Below are 18,144 nucleotides of genomic sequence, written 5' to 3' on the forward strand. Positions count from 1 at the left end.
CTCGGTCGCCGCTGGGAGTTGTAGTTTTAACATGTGTGCGCGCGCGTGCGTGTCGTCTGCGTTCTGCGGGTTTGGGTGTGTTTCCCCCCCACCCGCTTTCCGCCCTAGTCGCAGCCGCGGAACTCCCGCGAAGTGCACCTCGGGAATCGTAGTTCTGAAGGGAGCGCGAGGCTCTTCGCCAAGCGGGTGGCTCGCTGCTCTGAGGAGATAATCCGCAGAAGTCGCGGTGGATGACTTGAGTGTGGCCCGGTATATGTGCTTCGGCCAGGGCTAGTGCTCTGGATCAAAGGGTGCGGTGGTTTATTATTGCTGCAGTTCGTATTAATTTTATTTTATTGGTTAAATTTGTATACACCGCCCTTGATCCCAGGTTGTCAGGGCAGTTCACAGGCTTCGGCTGGGGAGGGCGGGATATAAATAAAAATAATAATAATTATTATTATTATTATTATTATTATTATTATTTACATAAATATGACATTTATATTATATGTGTGTTTGAATATATACACACACACACACGATATATTTGTCAAGTCCACAAGTTTACATAGTTTTAATAAGATAATACATTTTTTCTGTGTGTGGAAACGTAGGTAAAATGTAAGTCGGAGGCTTTTGCTATTCCTAATGAAGGTTTTCTCCACCCCCATCACTCAGCCCAGAGACTGAGGTCCAACTCCGAGGGCCTTCTGGCTGTTCCCTCACTGCAAGAAGCGAAGTTACAGGGAACCAGGCAGACGGCCTTCTCGGCAGTGGCGCCCACCCTGTGGAACGCCCTCCCATGTCAAAGAAATAACCATCTGACGTTTAGAAGACATCTGAAGGCAGCCCTGTTGGGGAAATTTTTAATAATAAATAATAATAATAATATATTTTTATTTATACCCTGCTCTCCCCAGCCAAGTCCAGACTCAGGGCAGCTGACACCCGATATAAAAACAGATTGATTGAAATACAACTTAAAAACAAGATTAAAATACAACATTAAAACATTAAAATACAGCCTCATTTCAGTGGAATGAGGTGTGATGTGATGTGTGATGTTTTATTCTGTTTTTATTCTGCTCCAGAGAAGCCGACACGGAGCAATGGATCCAAACTGCAGGAAAGAAGATTCCACCTAAACATTAGGAAGAACTTCCTGACAGTAAGAGCTGTTCGACAGTGGAATTTGCTGCCAAGGAGTGTGGTGGAGTCTCCTTCTTTGGAGGTCTTTAAGCAGAGGCTTGACAACCATATGTCAGGAGTGCTCTGATGGTGTTTCCTGCTTGGCAGGGGGTTGGACTCGATGGCCCTTGTGGTCTCTTCCAACTCTATGATTCTATGATTCTAATATTTTGTTGGAAGCTGCCCAGAGTGGCTGGGGAAATCCAGCCAGAAGGGCCGGGTATAAATAATTTTTTATTACAGTGGTATCCCGGGTTAGAGACACTTCAGGTTACAGACTCCGCTAACCCAGAAATAGTACCTGGGGTTAAGAACTTTGCTTCAGGATGAGAACAGAAATCGTGCTCTGGCGGCACGGCGGCAGCGGGAGGCCCCATTAGCTAAAGTGGTACCTCAGGTTAAGAACAGTTTCAGGTTAAGAACGGACCTCCAGAACTAATTAAGTTCTTAACCCGAGGTACCACTGTATTATTATTACCGTATTTTTCGCTCTATAAGACGCACCAGACCACAAGACGCACCTAGTTTTTGGAGGAGGAAAACAAGGGGAAAAATATTCTGAATCTCAGAAGCCAGAACAGCAAGAGGGATTGCTGCACAGTGAAACCAGCAATCCCTCTTGCTGTTTTGGCTTCTATGATAGCTGCACAGCCTGCATTCGCTCCATAAGACGCACACACATTTCCCCTTACTTTTTAGGAGGGAAATAGTGAGTCTTATAGAGCAAAAAATACGGTATTTTCTGCTAGTGAGTTGAGTGCATCAAGAGTCCTAGAAGAAAATAGGAATGGTTTTCAATGTAGTGTTCTTTTTCCTTTAGCATAATAGTAGTGATTGCTGTCACAACGTTTACATAACTGCTGCAGGTGCTGCATCCTTTGAGGATTTGGTTCTGTTTGACATCAGGCAGGCACCTTCGCTGCACGCTTTCCAGCACCTCAGTCAGTTAGAGCATAGTGCTGGTAATGCAGGTTCAATCCCCCATGGGACAGTGGCACATTCTTGCATTGCAACGGGTTGGACTGGATGATCCTCAGGGTACCTTCCAACTCTACAATTCTATGATCCTAAAAACACTTTGGTTTAGGCAAGCCAATCCAGACATATGTGATGTTGAGCTGTGTTTTAAACTGGTTTTTAGCTTATCCGTTGATTTTAATTAATTTTGTGTGTGTTTAAATATCCATTTTTAACTGGTTTTTTTAAAAAAAGATGTTCTGTTCTTTTTGTAAACGGCTTTGAGGCTTTCTTAAAAAACAACAACAAACCAGTCAAGTTAAATATACATTTTGTAAAATAAGTACGTAAAAATAAAGCTGGGCCCAAAAGGCTCCCTTTTCTAGATCTCTGCTCACGCATGAAAATTCTCAGGACTGACCTGTATGCTTACCTGAGAATAAGCCCTATTCAACACAGTAGAATTTTCTTCCAGATAAACATGCATAGGTTTCAGCTGCACGTGGCCTTGAGATAGCCACTGTATTTCAGTTTCACCAGATCAGGGATGCTGTGAGGATCGACTGTGCTTTGAAACTTTCAGATATAAATAAAATATAATTTTATTTCAATAATAAACAGTGTGTCTCAGGGCCCCTTCAGGCATCCTTTTTACTGTGCATCCATGATGATTTGTGCTCATGAGAGTATGAGGGTAGTTATTTGTGATCCTGCTTTTAATACTGTTTGGGTCTGCAAAAGCTTTGGGATCATTTCATTTCCAATTGGTGCATGTCCTGTAACTTCCTGCTGAAATCCTATAGCTTTTCATACCACAAATGTTTGAGGGCTTCTTTGTTTCTTTTCATCCTGCTTTTGTTGTGTATAGCAGCTGTAAATAAGTTTAGTTATTTTATTTTATTTTTTTAATAAAATATTTATTAAAGTTTTACAAAAAACAGAGGTTTACAGAATAAAAAGAGAGCATAAAAAAGAAAGAAATAAGAAAAAATACAAAAATACATAAAAAAGAAAAAAGAAATAAAATACAAGATACAAAAAAGCAAATAGGTAAGAAAAAATTAAAAACAAGTCCATTTATTGATATCTTTAAGCTTATTTGCTTGTTTCCTTGACCTCCTCACACCTCCCCTTTTTGTATTCCCATTTACATAATCGATTCAGTAAATCCTTACCCTCATTCATTTATCTTAACTCTATATCTTAACATATTATAGCTAAATATTTTCATCCATTATCTATCCATTTTTGCATATTCTTATTAACTTTGTTGCTAATGGCACTTATTTTCAATCCAACATCATTTTAACATTCATTGATTTTACAATATTTCTGCAAGTAGTCTTTGAATTTCTTCCAATCTTCTTCCACCAACTCTTCTCCCTGGTCTCGAATTCTGCCAGTCATTTCCACCAATTCCATATAGTCCATCACCTTCATCTGCCACTCTTCCAGGGTGGGGAAATCTTGTGTCTTCCAATACTTTGCAATAAGTATTATTGCTGCTGTTGTTGCATACATAAAGAAAGTTCTATCCTTCTTTGGCACCAATTGGCCGACTATGCCCAGGAGAAAGGCCTCTGATTTCTTCAGGAAGGTATATTTAAATACCTTTTTCATTTCATTATAGATCATCTCCCAGAAAGCCTTAATCTTTGGGCACGTCCACCAAAGGTGAAAGAATGCACCTTCATTTTCCTTACATTTCCAACATTTGTTATCGGGCAAATGATATATTTTTGCAAGCTTGACTGGTGTCATGTACCACCTGTATATCATTTTCATAATATTCTCTCTTAAGGCATTACATGCCGTAAATTTCATACCGATGGTCCACAACTGTTCCCAGTCAGCAAACATAATGTTGTGTCCAACATCTTGTGCCCATTTAATCATAGCAGATTTAACCGTTTCATCCTGCGTATTCCATTTTAACAGCAAGTTATACATTCTTGAAAGTATCTTAGTTTTGGGATCTAACAGTTCTGTTTCCAATTTTGATTTTTCCACCTGGAAGCCAATTTTTTGTCCAAATTATAGGCCTCTCTTATTTGATAATAATGAAGCCAGTCTCGCACTTTATCTTTTAATTTCTCAAAACTATGCAATTTCAATTTGTCTCCTTCTTGTTCCAATATTTCCCAATATTTTGGCCATTTGGCCTCCATATTGAGCTTTTTCTGAGCCTTTGCTTCCATTGGTGACAACCACCTTGGGGTTTTATTTTCCAGTAAGTCTTTATATCTTATCCAGACATTAAACAATGCTTTCCTGACAATATGGTTTTTAAATGCTTTATGTGCTTTAATCTTGTCGTACCACAAATATGCATGCCACCCAAAAACATTATTAAAACCTTCTAAGTCCAAAATGTCTGTGTTCTCAAGAAGCAGCCAATCTTTCAACCAGCAGAATGCTGCTGATTCATAGTAAAGTTTAAGGTCTGGCAGGGCCAATCCACCTCTTTCCTTTGCCTCAGTTAATATTTTAAATTTTATTCTGGGCTTCTTGCCCTGCCAGACAAATCTAGAAATATCACTCTGCCACCTCCTGAAACAATCCATTTTGTCCAAAATTTGCAGTGATTGAAACAAAAATAACATTCTTGGCAATACATTCATCTTTATAACAGCAATTCGACCCAACAAGGAAAGCTTCAAATTTGACCATATTTCTAAGTCCCTTTTCACTTCTGACCAACATTTCTCATAGTTATCTTTAAATAAGTTTAAGTTCTTAGCAGTCATATTAACCCCCAGGTATTTTACTTTCTTAACCAATATTAAACCTGTCTCCTTCTGAAACCCCTCTTTCTCAATCGGTGTTAAATTTTTCTCAAGAACTTTAGTTTTTAACTTGTTCAGCTTGAATCCTGCCACGTGACCAAATTCTTGAATCAGTTCTAATACTCTTTTAGTACTAGATTCTGGCTCCTGTAACGTCAAAACTAAGTCATCTGCGAAAGCTTTCAGTTTAGTTATTTTAAAGCATTTATAAACTGCTTAATGTTTCCAAAATCTCTAAGTGGAGTACAGTCTAAAAAATAAAAAAATTATCATCACAGTATTAAAAGAACAAAACCACAACCAAAACCCATTAAAATAGCCATATAAAAAGGTAAAGGGACCCCTGACTGTTAGGTCCAGTCACGGACGACTCTAGGGTTGTGGCGCTCATCTCGCTTTACTCATGTAAAAACACTAGAATAACTCATCTGGTATTCTGTACTTTGACGGGCAGGTGGGGGGAGATTTGCTTACGTCGCAAGGAGGATTGGTTTCTAGCCGGCAACATGGGGGCGGGAGAGATGCCTGGCGCATACATGCTCTTGATGATGGGCTTCCCAGAAGCATTAGGTGAGAAAGCAGCATGCTGTGCCTTTCTATGCTAATTTAGCTATATTTTTGTTTCTCTTTTGTTTTATGTATTCAAAACTATTTTTTAAAACATGCTGTTAATTGTACATTGCCTTCAGTTCATGTCCAACAGAAATCCCACTAACACATTTTAAAAATAAATGCTTAAATCTAGCACATGAAAGAATGCCAAAGATGGGATGCCCTTGCGCATCTGTAGAGTGCTTTGCCCTAGTTCTTGGGTAACTCCATTATTAGCACACCTCCATTTTTAGCAGGAGAGGCTTCCAGGTGCGTGCCAGTATCAGACAGGCTCCTGATGTGAGAACCTTAAGCACTGACCCTTCCAATGTATTATTGACAACCTAAAGAAACATTCAGAACCAGCACCTTTGGGGAGTGTGGCAACGTGGTTCCATTTTTACTTTAAGAGGACGGCTTCAGCCTCTCTTAGCAATTATCAGCAATGCCCAGGCTTCTTTTCGATAATAATACCACATAACACGGGAATGATAGCAACTCTGATGAGAGAGCTGTAAAAGAAAATAGAACCTCACTTCTGCAAATCGATTCTGCTGGTTTCCAATTTCCCCATTCAGCATTGCTATGGGCTGTGAAATTGACCAGCGCTGTATAAAAATGAAAGTGGAGGAAGAATACCTACAACTCCTACCTTGTAGCAAATGACATTCTTGGATATTTGTCCTTCTCAGCCGGCGGGTCCTGCTTCCCTGAAGCCCTCACTGTTTCCTATCTCCTGCTGCAGAGGCTGGCTGGATTAGTGTGCAAAATGAAGCAATGAAATGGTGAGTGTTGTCTAATACAGATATGGATAATTTAATCTTGTTTTTCAGAAAGGAAACTTTTTTTCTCACGGTAGATTTCCTTTGTAACGCTTCTGACTTGGATGCAAGGGGATGGGGCGGGGAATTATAACCACCAACTTGATTTTTATCTGCACCTCACTCTGTAGGGCCATCTATCATCAGTGGCTAGGGTGGCCTCTTTACACGGCTGCAAAATAAAAGTGGACAAAGAAGGGCAGAGACTTGCAATGAAAATGCATGAAAATGTTAGAGGAAGGATTCAAATTAAGAAATAAATACTATAAACATAAATAAAATGCAGCTTATCATAGCGGGGAAGACTGGCCAGATGACCTGTGTGCTTGTTGAGGCTGCAAATTTTTGATAAGCAGCTTCAAAGGCTTGACACTCCTTTCTTAACTTCCTTATCCTTAAACTGGGCTTGGACCAGAATGTCCTTAAAATAGAGGCAGTAGAGGGCAGTGGGGCAGTGCAAGTGGGGCTCTGTTGGCCTCTCGGCTGCCCAACACTGTGGCTGCTGCTGCCTTCTGAGATGGGGAGGGGGAGGCTCAGGGCAGCCAATGGCAGCAAGAGAGCAAGATTGCCTCTGCCACCATGCTGTAACGAGCTTCCTATGACATCATGGGTTTCCACCACCCAAATGAATTGGCATTTTACCAATACTTTGCATAAATCAACAAGGTAAGTATATATTTTAGGACCAACCTTATTCTCTTAATTGTAATCTGTTTTTAATATTGTGTTTTAAAATTACTGTAACCCGCCCTGGGACCTCATGATGGAGGGCGGGTAAGGAATCTAGTAATAAACAAACATGTACAAAATAAATAATGTTGGCCGGATAGCAGCTAGCTTATAAGTCTGGGAGGCACTCCACCCTAATATTGCCTACATGATTAAAATAATGGCATCCGTTTGGTTCACTTTGCAATTAACAGTTCCCTTAGACTATGGTTACCAGACGTCCCCGTTTCCCATGGAAAGTCCCCGGATTGACAAATCTGTCCCTGGAATGTCCCCGGATTTCATTTAATGTCCCCGGATTTATATTTTAAGTGTTGTAGATTTATTAGTAGGGAATGAGAGCAGGCCATGCGGCAGAGGAGATCACAGAAGAGATTGTTTCTTATTTTTTTAAAAAATAACTTTTTAAAATAACTTTTTTTGTCTCTCTTAAAAAAAAAAGTGTCCCTAGATTCTTTGAAAAACATCTGGTAACCTCACCTAAGAGAAGTGTCTCTTTATTTCATCTCTATCCTAGGAGGAGGTGGGATCTTTTTTAGATGGTCAAACAAAACTAACCTTGGCACTGCTTTGATACCCAAGACTTACTGTTACGGTCTCAAGCCAACAATCATGATGATATGGTCAAATGCTTTGTTTGTTGGTTTGCTGAGCTTGGGATATCTTTACTGCTGGCAGAAGCAGAGAACTATTTCTGCCAAGGAGGTTCTTTCAGTGGTCCTCAGCTGCTGCCTCAGGAAACATAGCCATGATGTGCTAAATGCTAATATTTACTAGCACCTTACATTTCTGGCACTGTAAGGATCGAGGACAAGCTAAAATTGAATTGGAATCTTTCCAAGATCATGCCCTGAGGCCAGTCAAGGGAAGTCAGCACAAAGCACATAATTCACTCCCGCATTCATTGAGCCTCTCAGATATCAACAGGTGGAAGAACTTGGTTTCAAGAAGTTTATTTCATTACATCGTAAAGAAACTAGAAGGGAAATAAATTATTATTCCTGTTGTTATTTAGGCTTGTTAGCTCCTTGTTCCATACAGGTCTCCAAGTGACTTGCAGCATATTTAAAAACATAAGCATAAATAAAATACATTATAAGTGACAGTATACATTTTACAGAGAACGGCTCCAATCCTGCTCTAGCGCACAGAATGGTGGCCTCAACAGAAGTGTGCATCAAATATTATTTATTTTCAAGATCCAAATTTATTTGTGGATCTTTAAGGCAGACTGTCGTAACTGGCTCACCAGCTCTGCAGGGTCTAATCATCACAGTGACAGCTGCTTTCCCCAGGAGGTGTTCTGTGACATGGGAGTTCTCACAAACATCACCTCCACGCAGAACACCACCCTCCCAGCCAGTACAGGACACCACATCACTGCTCATTCTAATAGTGAATGTGGCTGAACTGCAACCTCAATAGCAATATTTGACAGATCTCAGCCAGCCCCAAAGCCTGATATGCCTCACCCTTTACGCTGTCAAAAAGAACAGCAGAAGCCTTGAATAATTTGCCATTGTTCAATCTTTCAAAAGCAGATGAAGTGTGTCATTTACTGCAGCAACGCTATCTTTAGGAGACGTGTCCATTAAGTAGCACTACGGTAATTAAATACACTGATACATAGATTTAATTAGCCAGCTTCATATTTAAGGACTCGCTCTGTACAACACTTTGGTGAGGGTGTTGTGTGTGTGTGTGTTTCTTGAAGAATCCTTGAGTTGATGCTGTTCATTATTGGCGGTTAACTTGATCAGGGAAAAGCAAAGAAGAGAGATCACTGGGGGGCAGTTGCCCTTGAAAGCAAATTAATCTTTTCACACTGAGCGCAAAGCATGTCACATCAGAATCGACCAAAGAATGGCAGGGGGTAATTAATGGGGCAGATAGCCAGGTTGCCATTTCTGATTACCACATGCTGCCCACTGGATTTGATCTCGCTGAGGCAAGCTGTTGGAAACAAGAACCCCTGATGGGCAACAGTGCTGCTAATGTCAAGGAAAAGAAGCCCCGTCCTTAACAGGAGGGGCATTTTTTATTGGAACCATTTGTTGTTTTGGGAAGACAGCCCACCCCCAACCACACGTTCCAACTCACACTCGCACACATGCGCGTGACCTCAAGATGTGTAAATTTTGTTCTCTAAGACCACACCACCACATCTGCGTAACTAATACCATTTGCGGTCAAGAGAGCTGGGCATGTTTAGCCTGGAAAAGAGGAAACTGAGAGGAGATATGATAGCCATTTCCAAATATCCAAAGGGCTGTCACATGGAAGATGGAGCAAGCTTGTTTTCTCCTGCTCCGGAGGGTAGGATTCAAACCAGTTGCTTCAGTTACAAGAAAGGAGGTTCTGACTGAACACCAGGAAGAACTTTCAGACAGTAGAGAGCTGTTCAGCAGTGGAATGTACTCCCTTGGGAGGTAGTAGACTCTCCACTGGAGGTTTTATCAGAGTTTCCATGGCCATCTGTCATGGATGCTTTTGATTCCTGCATTGCAGGGGGTTGGACTAGATGACCCTCGGGGTCCCTCCCAACTCTACAATTCTATGATTCTACAGTGAAAGAATAATTTGGTGATTATTTGCAAATATTCCTGCAGAGCAGGGTTGTTTTCCAACCCTTCAGTGCCATTCCACCCCCACCAAAATAAAAATAAAAAGCAGCATTTTGTGAAGCTAGACACATCATGTTTCAAATACTATGCCTTTATCCAGGGCTGCAGTCCTCTGCATAGATGGTAATTAGCAATTTGAAAAATCAACTCACTTCGTATGATTCCCCTCTTATCAAAATCCTGGCACATCCCTTTACCTTAAACCCTGTGAGTAGTTCTTTTTACCAAGGCTCTTGAACTCCTCTTTGGGCAGATTTCTTTCAAATCCTTTTGGGTGGAATCCTTTCATATCCTCTAAGCTCAGGCGTTTTATGGAAATGAGCAGTGGGATTTAGCTTTTGTTCCTAGTCAAATAAAGTTTTCCAAATCTAAAATGGCAGGATAAAATGGCCATAAGCCAGTGACATCTGGATCATATTTTGCATGTCCTTTTTAAATATTAAGAGGCCAGTGTCGTGCTTTTTGAAAAGAAAAGAAAGACATGATCCAAATTTTATATACATACTCCTGTTTTCAGCACAGATGCAGGGGGAAAACATTCAGAAAATACCATCAAATAGAAGGACAAGCTTCTTAATGATAATAAACCTTGGTGGCCTTAATCTTTGTTGCTGGAATCTCCTGCTTCAGCAAGTTCACATTCTCACTGAATTCCAAACAGGTTAAAATATGCCATTTGGCATTCCGTTATATCCTTCTTTCAGACTTCCCACGAGCATCCATAAGAACAGGGTGCAAAAATCCTTGGAGCCTTTGGTCTGATGTAGCAGGAATCCTCTTATGTTTTTATAATCTGATTCCAGACTCATGGTTGGATCCTTGTATTGAATTAGGTGAGACATACTCTTTTGTCTAATGTAATGCACTTCAATGTGTAATGTAATGTTCAATGCAACAGAATTGATTTGGCTGCATCCCTGCCCCATAAGGCAGGAGAAAAGTCCTGTTGCTCCGCCGTGACCTCCCTGTCAATTTAGATACAGTGACTGAACTGGAGGCCCCTCGACTGACTTCAGGTCCAGTGTTGGACCATTTCGATCGGATACTCCCTACTGATGTGGATAGATTCCTCCAAGTTGGTAGGCCCACCACCTGCCTCCTTGATCCGTGCCCGTCTTGGCGGATTAGGGAGTGTCCAGATGTTGCGCGGACCCCCCTGGTTGAAATTATCAATTTGTCCCTTGATACAGGGACATTCCCAGGGGAACTGAAGGAAGCAGTGGTGTGTCCACTCTTAAAGAAAACTTCATTAGATCCCTTAGACCTATCCAATTACCGCCCAGTTTCAAATCTTCCATACCTGGGTAAGGTAATTGAGAGAGCGGTTGCTGAACAGCTTGGTAGATTTCTGGAGGAAACATTGGCATTAGATCCATTTCAGTCCGGTTTCCGTCCTGGTTTTGGGACGGAGACGGCTCTGGTTGCCCTAACAGATGATCTCCGTAAACAACTGGATCGAGGCGGGTCAGGACTGCTGATCCTTTTAGATTTGTCAGCAGCCTTTGACATGGTCGATCATGATCTTCTGGACCACCGCCTTGCAGACGTGGGGATACAGGGCATAGCCCGTAACTGGTTGTGCTCTTTTATCTCTGGTCAGGGACAGAGGGTGGCACTAGGGAGGGAAATGTCGTTGCGCCACTCCTTGGTGTGTGGAGTGCCGCAGGGCGCAATTCTCTCCCCGATGCTTTTTAACATCTTTATGCGCCCCCTTGCCCAGATTATCTGGAGCTTTGGGCTGGGCTGTCACCAATATGCTGATGACACTCAGCTCTATCTGCTGATGGATGGCCACACCGACTCGGCCCCGAACACACTGACCAGATGCTTGGAAGCTGTGGCTGGATGGTTTCGTGGGAGCCGATTGAAACTAAATCCTTCGAAGACAGAGTTCCTCTGGCTAGGTCGGTATGGCATGGGGATGAGGGACCAACTCCCTTCTCTTGCGGGGGCCCAATTAGTGCCATTGCCTTCCGTTAAGAGTTTGGGTGTAATCCTTGATGCCTCCCTTTCCATGGAGGCGCAAGTTACAGCAACAGCCAAGGCGACATTTTTCCACCTTCGCCGCATCAAGCAGTTGGTCCCTTACCTTTCCCGCCCCGACCTGGCCACAGTGATCCATTCGACGGTCATCTCCAGGCTTGACTACTGTAATTCGCTCTACGCGGGGCTGCCCTTGAAGCTGTCCCAGAAACTCCAGCGGGTACAGAATGCTGCAGCGAGGCTCCTCATGGGGTCTCTGCCATGGGAGCATATTCACCCAGTGCTTTTCAAGCTGCACTGGCTTCCGGCGGAGTACAGGGTCAGTTTTAAGGTGCTGCTTTTGACCTTTAAAGCCCTTCATGGCCTAGGACCCTCGTACCTACGTGACCGCCTCTCCTGGTATGCCCCACGGAGAGCCTCAAGGTCCATAAATGACAACACCCTAGTGGTCCCAGGCCCTAAGGAAGTTAGATTGGCTTCAACCAGAGCCAGGGCCTTTTCAACTCTGGCTCCGGCCTGGTGGAACGCTCTGCCTCATGAGACCAGGGCCCTGCAGGACCTGATTTCTTTCCGCAGGGCCTGTAAGACAGAGTTGTTCCGCCTGGCCTTTGGCTTGGAGCCAATTTGATTCCCTCCCTCTCTTTCTTTTTTCTTTTCCTTCTCCTCCTGCGATGAGGCTACATTTTAATATTTTAATGTTCCATTATTTTAATGTTGTATTTTATTTTTGTTTTTAAGTTGTAATCATTCATCTTGTTTTTATTATTGCTTGTAAGCCGCTCTGAGCCCGGCCTTGGCTGGGGAGGGCGGGGTATAAATAAAAAATTATTATTATTATTATTATTATTATTATTATTATTATTATTATTAGTGATGGACCATACCCACACCATACATTTAAGGCAGTAGACAGTCCCAAAGGATCCTGGGAAGTATAGTTTCTTAGGGGTGCTGAGAGTTGTTTAGAGTCCCCTATTCTTCTCACGGAGGTACAGTTCCCAGAGTTCCTTAGGAAGAGAGCGTGATTGTTAAACCTCATGGGTGGGCTAGCCCTGTGTAGTTCTGTGCTGGGAATAGGGATCACCTAACAAATCTCAGCATCCTTAACACACTACAGCTCACATATTTCCTTGGAGGAAGCCGTGGCTGTTTAAAGTGGTACAATACTGCTGACATGGACGTGGACGTGGTTTGCTTTTTTTAAGGCTCTCCTCATTTCCCAAAGAAGCAGCCTGACTTGGAAATATATTTGGATTTGGCTGTGTATATGACAACTTTTCTGTCCCCCTGTCTTCAAAGCTGCTTGCAGTCATAAAAAGTAACTTAATAAAAGCCGTAAGTGCATCAAATAGATGGACTTTTTAAAAATGATGTAACATTCGTAATAAGCTGGCTACATCTAAGAACCATCAACCAGCCCACACAGAGAATCAATTAAACATCAAACGCTTGTTTAAAAAGAACAGTTTCCAAAAGGTTAGCCATGTTAGTCTGTTGCAGCAAAAACAAATATTCATGTGGCACCCTCAAGACAAGCAGATTTATTATGGCATAAGCTTTCGTGAACCACAGTCCATTTCATCCGGCACATGAAGTAATCCTGAATGTGCAAGAAGACACACATATGGTGTTCTGGTGGGTGGGAACACAGAGGAGCAAGTTCAGAAGGAAATGAAGTGCAAAAAAAACAGGCAGCGATGTTAAATAATTACAGTGATCAGTTAGCAAGGGCCACAGCATTGGTGATGACAAATCCTGGCACTGATACACTAATTAACATGTGCTATTTTTTATTTTTATTTTGTTAAAACTGTAATCTCGATTCAACCTGCAGGTAACATTACTTAATTGCCCCATAAATGGTAATTCGTTCACTTCCTGCTGGAGTTTCTCCTTGAATTTCAATTTATCGGACAATTGTGGCTTAAATAAAATTTTCGCTTTTAATCGTATTCTCTTACATGTGTCATCTTGCCAGTGCCAGGATGCTTGTGCTAGGCTACCTACCACCAACCCTGCCTTGTTTAATTGATCACTCTTAACTATTTTGGTTTCCGGTGATCATCATTGTCTGGTTGACATTGATTGAAAGGCTAGGAAGGAATTACAGAGGGAAGTGGAAGTGTGCTGCACAGATCCATCCATCCCGCCAAGCACTGCCCACTAGTGGATGGGAAGCAGTGAAATAGATTTCGGAAGTATAGAATGAAAAGTGCTTTTACATGGACAAAAGCGCACACAGAAAAAAATGGAATCTGTGGGACCCACATGCGCGTTAATGCTGCATTACGGACACATCCTAGCTAGGTATGACTGATAAGAAAGTGAAGGGCACAACAGCACTCCTGCCTTGCTAGCTTCACATGACAAGGTCTGCCCAGGAGATCAGAGACTCACCATCTCCACTGATATTAATTTTAAAAAAAGAGGGCAAATGGACAAGTCTGACATATAAGCTCACAGCCAATGACCCAGCAAGGTGGATCTGACAAGTGTGAAGAAGTGCAAATCTCATGTTTGGCAATCTTCCTTTCAAGAAGGATCTCCAAGGAGTGCATTGATGAATTTTTAAAGTGGCACGTTGGTGCTAAGAGGTCAGATGCTGAATCAAGGAATTTCATTTCCATTTGCTGATGCACTTTGCTGTCAGAGTGGGTGGTGGCTGATCAAGCATGGTTAGAAATTCTCAGTAGTTGCGTTGTGCTGGAATCAAAAATTCATTTCTTATTTGGCAGATATCCTTCCCACCACATGCCTCTAACAAGACGATCCTACATTCCACTACCACAACCCCTCATCACCCATCATAGGTTGCTATAGTAATTGTAGCCTTTAGTTGAGTGGCCTGGCCTGCTCCCTTCTCTGCCATTTCCCACCCTTTCCCTTGGATCAAAGGAGAAGATAAGCAGCTTTCATTGTATCACCACCTCTTTCTGATGCTTCACACAACTGAGCGCCTTCACAAATCCGCCACTTGAGACTTAAATGCAAAATGAAGTCACTGATTCCAAAGCAGAAGCTTTTGAGACACATGAGTGGAAGACCATTCAGAAGACAGAGGAAAGGAAGGAAATGAACAGTGCATACTTAACACTGAACAACAGTGGGCCTTACCCCCAAGTGGATGTGCCCAGGATTGCATTGTAATTCTCACTGATTTATCTGCAGGAGTTGTTAGAATTCAGAAAAATTGTTTTTGCCATCATTTTCTCACACACATTTGTTTTTTGTTTTTTTGGTGTGTGTTTTTTTGCAGACCTGTGAAAATGACAAAAACCAACCCATGCCAACATATCCTAGGGAAAATTGAAGCATCTGGAAATAAGCTAGCTTTACAGAGAGATGTTTCTAGGTTTTATTGAATTGCATCAGAGGTGGATATTCTCTGATGCAGATCTGTGGTCCACACTGAACCTGTGAAAAAATGACTTTCCAATTCTAGAAAATAGGTGTGTTTCCAGACTGTTACTATTTTCAGGGGGATATTCAAGGGCATGCTGGAAATTTAGCATTGCACAATTAAAGTGGATTAAAGTGCTCTGTCATCCTAGAACAAATCCACTTTTTTGCAGTTAGGAAAGGCACTGAAGAGTGCCGGTGAATGAATATTTTATGGGAAGATGCATAAACACCCTGCAAACAGATCAAGATCAATGCTCATGGCTATATAACTCCCACAAACAAATCAGAATGAACGCTAAATAAAAAACTGGATATCTATCATCTAACATCCGCATAAGCTTTGTGCAAGCAAATCAGGATGAATGCTCAATAAACAGGTCATTTGGACAAGCCCTAGGATCCAGTGACATGCTGGGGCAAGCTGATCAGAAAGAGCCAATTTTACACACCAGTCACTACTAGCCATAAGTCAAGCCAAGCAACATTTTCTAAAAACTGCAGTACCATAGACTGCAGTACAGACCGACAAGATATTTGCTCTGCATTTGCAGTGGGGAATCCACAGAGGGAATAAATGAGTGCCTTGGTTGTGGCTTAAATACAGATCTCCTGAGCTGGAAAGCCAAAGCAATTAAATTACTTTATTTCCTCATTCCATTTTATTCCAGTGCCTCTAGCCAAATCCATGTCTGGCTCAACTCCTAAGGTTTCCCACAGGGGTTGAATTTGGATCAGTAGGGCATCAAAAAGCCAGCTGATGAAGTTATTGAAATAGCTTTTGCCAAGACATTTTATGTGATTATTGATTATGTCATAGGGACTGCATTCAGCAGGCAATTTTTTAACACGGTGCCCATAGCCTTCAGATGATGCTGTGGTGATGAAGAAGAAGAGGAATTGTTTATTTTATAGGGTCTACATTTCCTTTATGCGCACAGTCGACTTTCATTGGTTTTATGCATTTCCACCACTAGTTTAAAGAAGGAGCCACCCAAATGAGCAAATGCGACCTCTGAAACCGTGCTATTTCAGAACTAAGAATAAAACCCAGGTTTTGTACAATCTGGAAAGGATTATCTTCAAAGTGGATTTCAGACTTGATTTGAAAGGAGACTAAATATGGGTGTGCTTTATTCTGTAGAAAGCCTCCTTGACTTGTGCGTGCGGTCAGACTGGTTCTGCTGCTTCAAAGGCACTGCAGATTGTACAGTGAGAAAACAATTGTATATTTATCTTTAATTAGGGGGAACGGGCAGGGATGCTACAAGCGCAGGTTCTCTAAAAGCTGCATATATTTTAAGGTTTAAGGTTTTTTTTACCCTCCCACTGAAGCTATGGAGAATAGAAACTCAGGGCATTATCAAAATAATGCGTCTTGTCAGTGCACGGATTTATGCTTGCATAATGGAACTTTCCACAGGGCACTCCTGGACAGGGAAAAAGTAGCACAGCTCTCAGGTGTCCTCCAAAGACACCAGCACCTCGATGTTTAAAGAACTTTATCTTGGCGAATTCCAGCTGATCTGATCCGCACCTCCCAGATTAATGCGTAATTTTCCATGACGGTCACACTTCCCATCTGGAAATTCAGGTGGATTTTTCACCCCCCACAAAAAAATACAATGTGTAAAATAATAATAATAATAATGAGAGTGAAAACACTTAGAAAAGCATGTTTTAAATTTGTATTAAATATGGACTATTGTGTGCAATTTTCATGCAGATTAATGGGAATCAGGGAAAAAGGATTTACGGGTAAGGCAGATGAAAGAGATATGGATTGGTAATAGATGGGAGGGACCCCTGGACATCGCTGTAAGGCAGCTTCCTGTTCTCCTGATGTGACCTGCTTTGGGCAGAGTTCGCTGTGCAAAAGTGGCATATAAATAAGCTGACCTTAACACTTTTATATCCATGTGCGGATTCATCCTCCAGAACAAGCACACTCTCTTCGAGGTGTGAGGAAGGCAACACGTGAGCAGGAGTGAAAGGGAGGTGCTTCCATTGCCTTCCAACTTAGGGCAGCTGAGTGGGTGAAGCAGGCAGTCTTTCTTAGCAGGGTTCCAAACCACACGGAGAGCCCCTAACAAATAGAAATATCCCTGCCCAATCACTAAAGTCTTCAAGGCAGTCATGGTTGGGATTGATGGTTTGGATCCACCAGGAACCATGTGCTTAGACTTGGGGGCCCAATTTAAGGGAACTCCTTTCTAGCTGAGCTCAGACAGGCCCCTTTCTGGTTGCACTTCTGGTGCCTACGAAAGACATAAAATTATTATTCCAGGGAGTTTGATTTTAAAGTTTTAACTTATTTTTATTTTTTGTATCATATCTTAATAAACTGCTCAGAGGCTGTTGTAGTTAAGTGGCATATAAATAATTTCAGTAATTAGTAATAAAAAGGCATGAGGTAGAGTTACCACAGTCATCCTTGCTTCTGCCCCCCACACGTGTTTCTTTCCCTGTATGGATAATGCCTGGAGAGGGTTTCCGCCTCCTCATCTTTTAGGCAACTCTGTTGCATTATTAAATCAGCAGAGAGTCCCCAGCTCTGCCTGGACATTTGCAGAAACCATAAAATATTGTGATTTAAATATATATATATAGTGTGATGTACCAGTTTGGACCTATCACACCAAAAGCCAGGCAATGTCAAACCAAAGTCATGTTTTGGTCCACCATATTGATTCCAAATGGCGCTTGGCATCCAAACGTCAACAACTGCTGCTGCGACCTTGGAAAGTGTTTTGCCAAGCTAGATGACAATATCTCAAGAGGTGAACAAGCCAATGGAGAACAGACTGACTGACAGACAAACCTATTTCCAAAATATATAGTAGCTACAGAGGGAAAGGTTCCTAACATTTAGAAAGGGCACCAAACTGAACATAGGACAGTTGTGGCACAGTCCTGATCACCTACCCTGTTAGCTGAGCTGCTTGCAGATAGGCAAAGTGTGTGTGGTTAGAACTCTGTTTCGCCTTTGCTTTGCAAAGCCTTGAACATTCACCTGATACTGGGCTTATTTCCCTTTGTTCTGTATCTGAAGCCGAATTGCTGGATTAGTTCCACTCTGTAAGT

General features: G+C 42.0%; 1 long non-coding RNA gene across 2 annotated transcripts; it reads left to right on the forward strand.

Moving 5' to 3' along the window:
* The first annotated feature begins 119 nt into the window (after positions 1–119).
* On the forward strand, positions 120–17,387 carry LOC128408486 (uncharacterized). Of its 2 annotated transcripts, none has more exons than XR_008329105.1 (4): positions 120–290; positions 6,197–6,289; positions 10,383–10,511; positions 16,999–17,387. It is a non-coding gene; the product is annotated as an uncharacterized LOC128408486 (long non-coding RNA). The 2 variants fall into 2 exon arrangements; XR_008329106.1 differs by lacking the exon at positions 16,999–17,387 and adding an exon at positions 14,918–15,222.
* Positions 17,388–18,144: the final 757 nt, after the last annotated feature.

The sequence above is a fragment of the Podarcis raffonei genome, chromosome 2 (genome assembly GCF_027172205.1).
Source record: "Podarcis raffonei isolate rPodRaf1 chromosome 2, rPodRaf1.pri, whole genome shotgun sequence".
NCBI classification, from domain to species: Eukaryota; Metazoa; Chordata; class Lepidosauria; order Squamata; family Lacertidae; genus Podarcis; species Podarcis raffonei.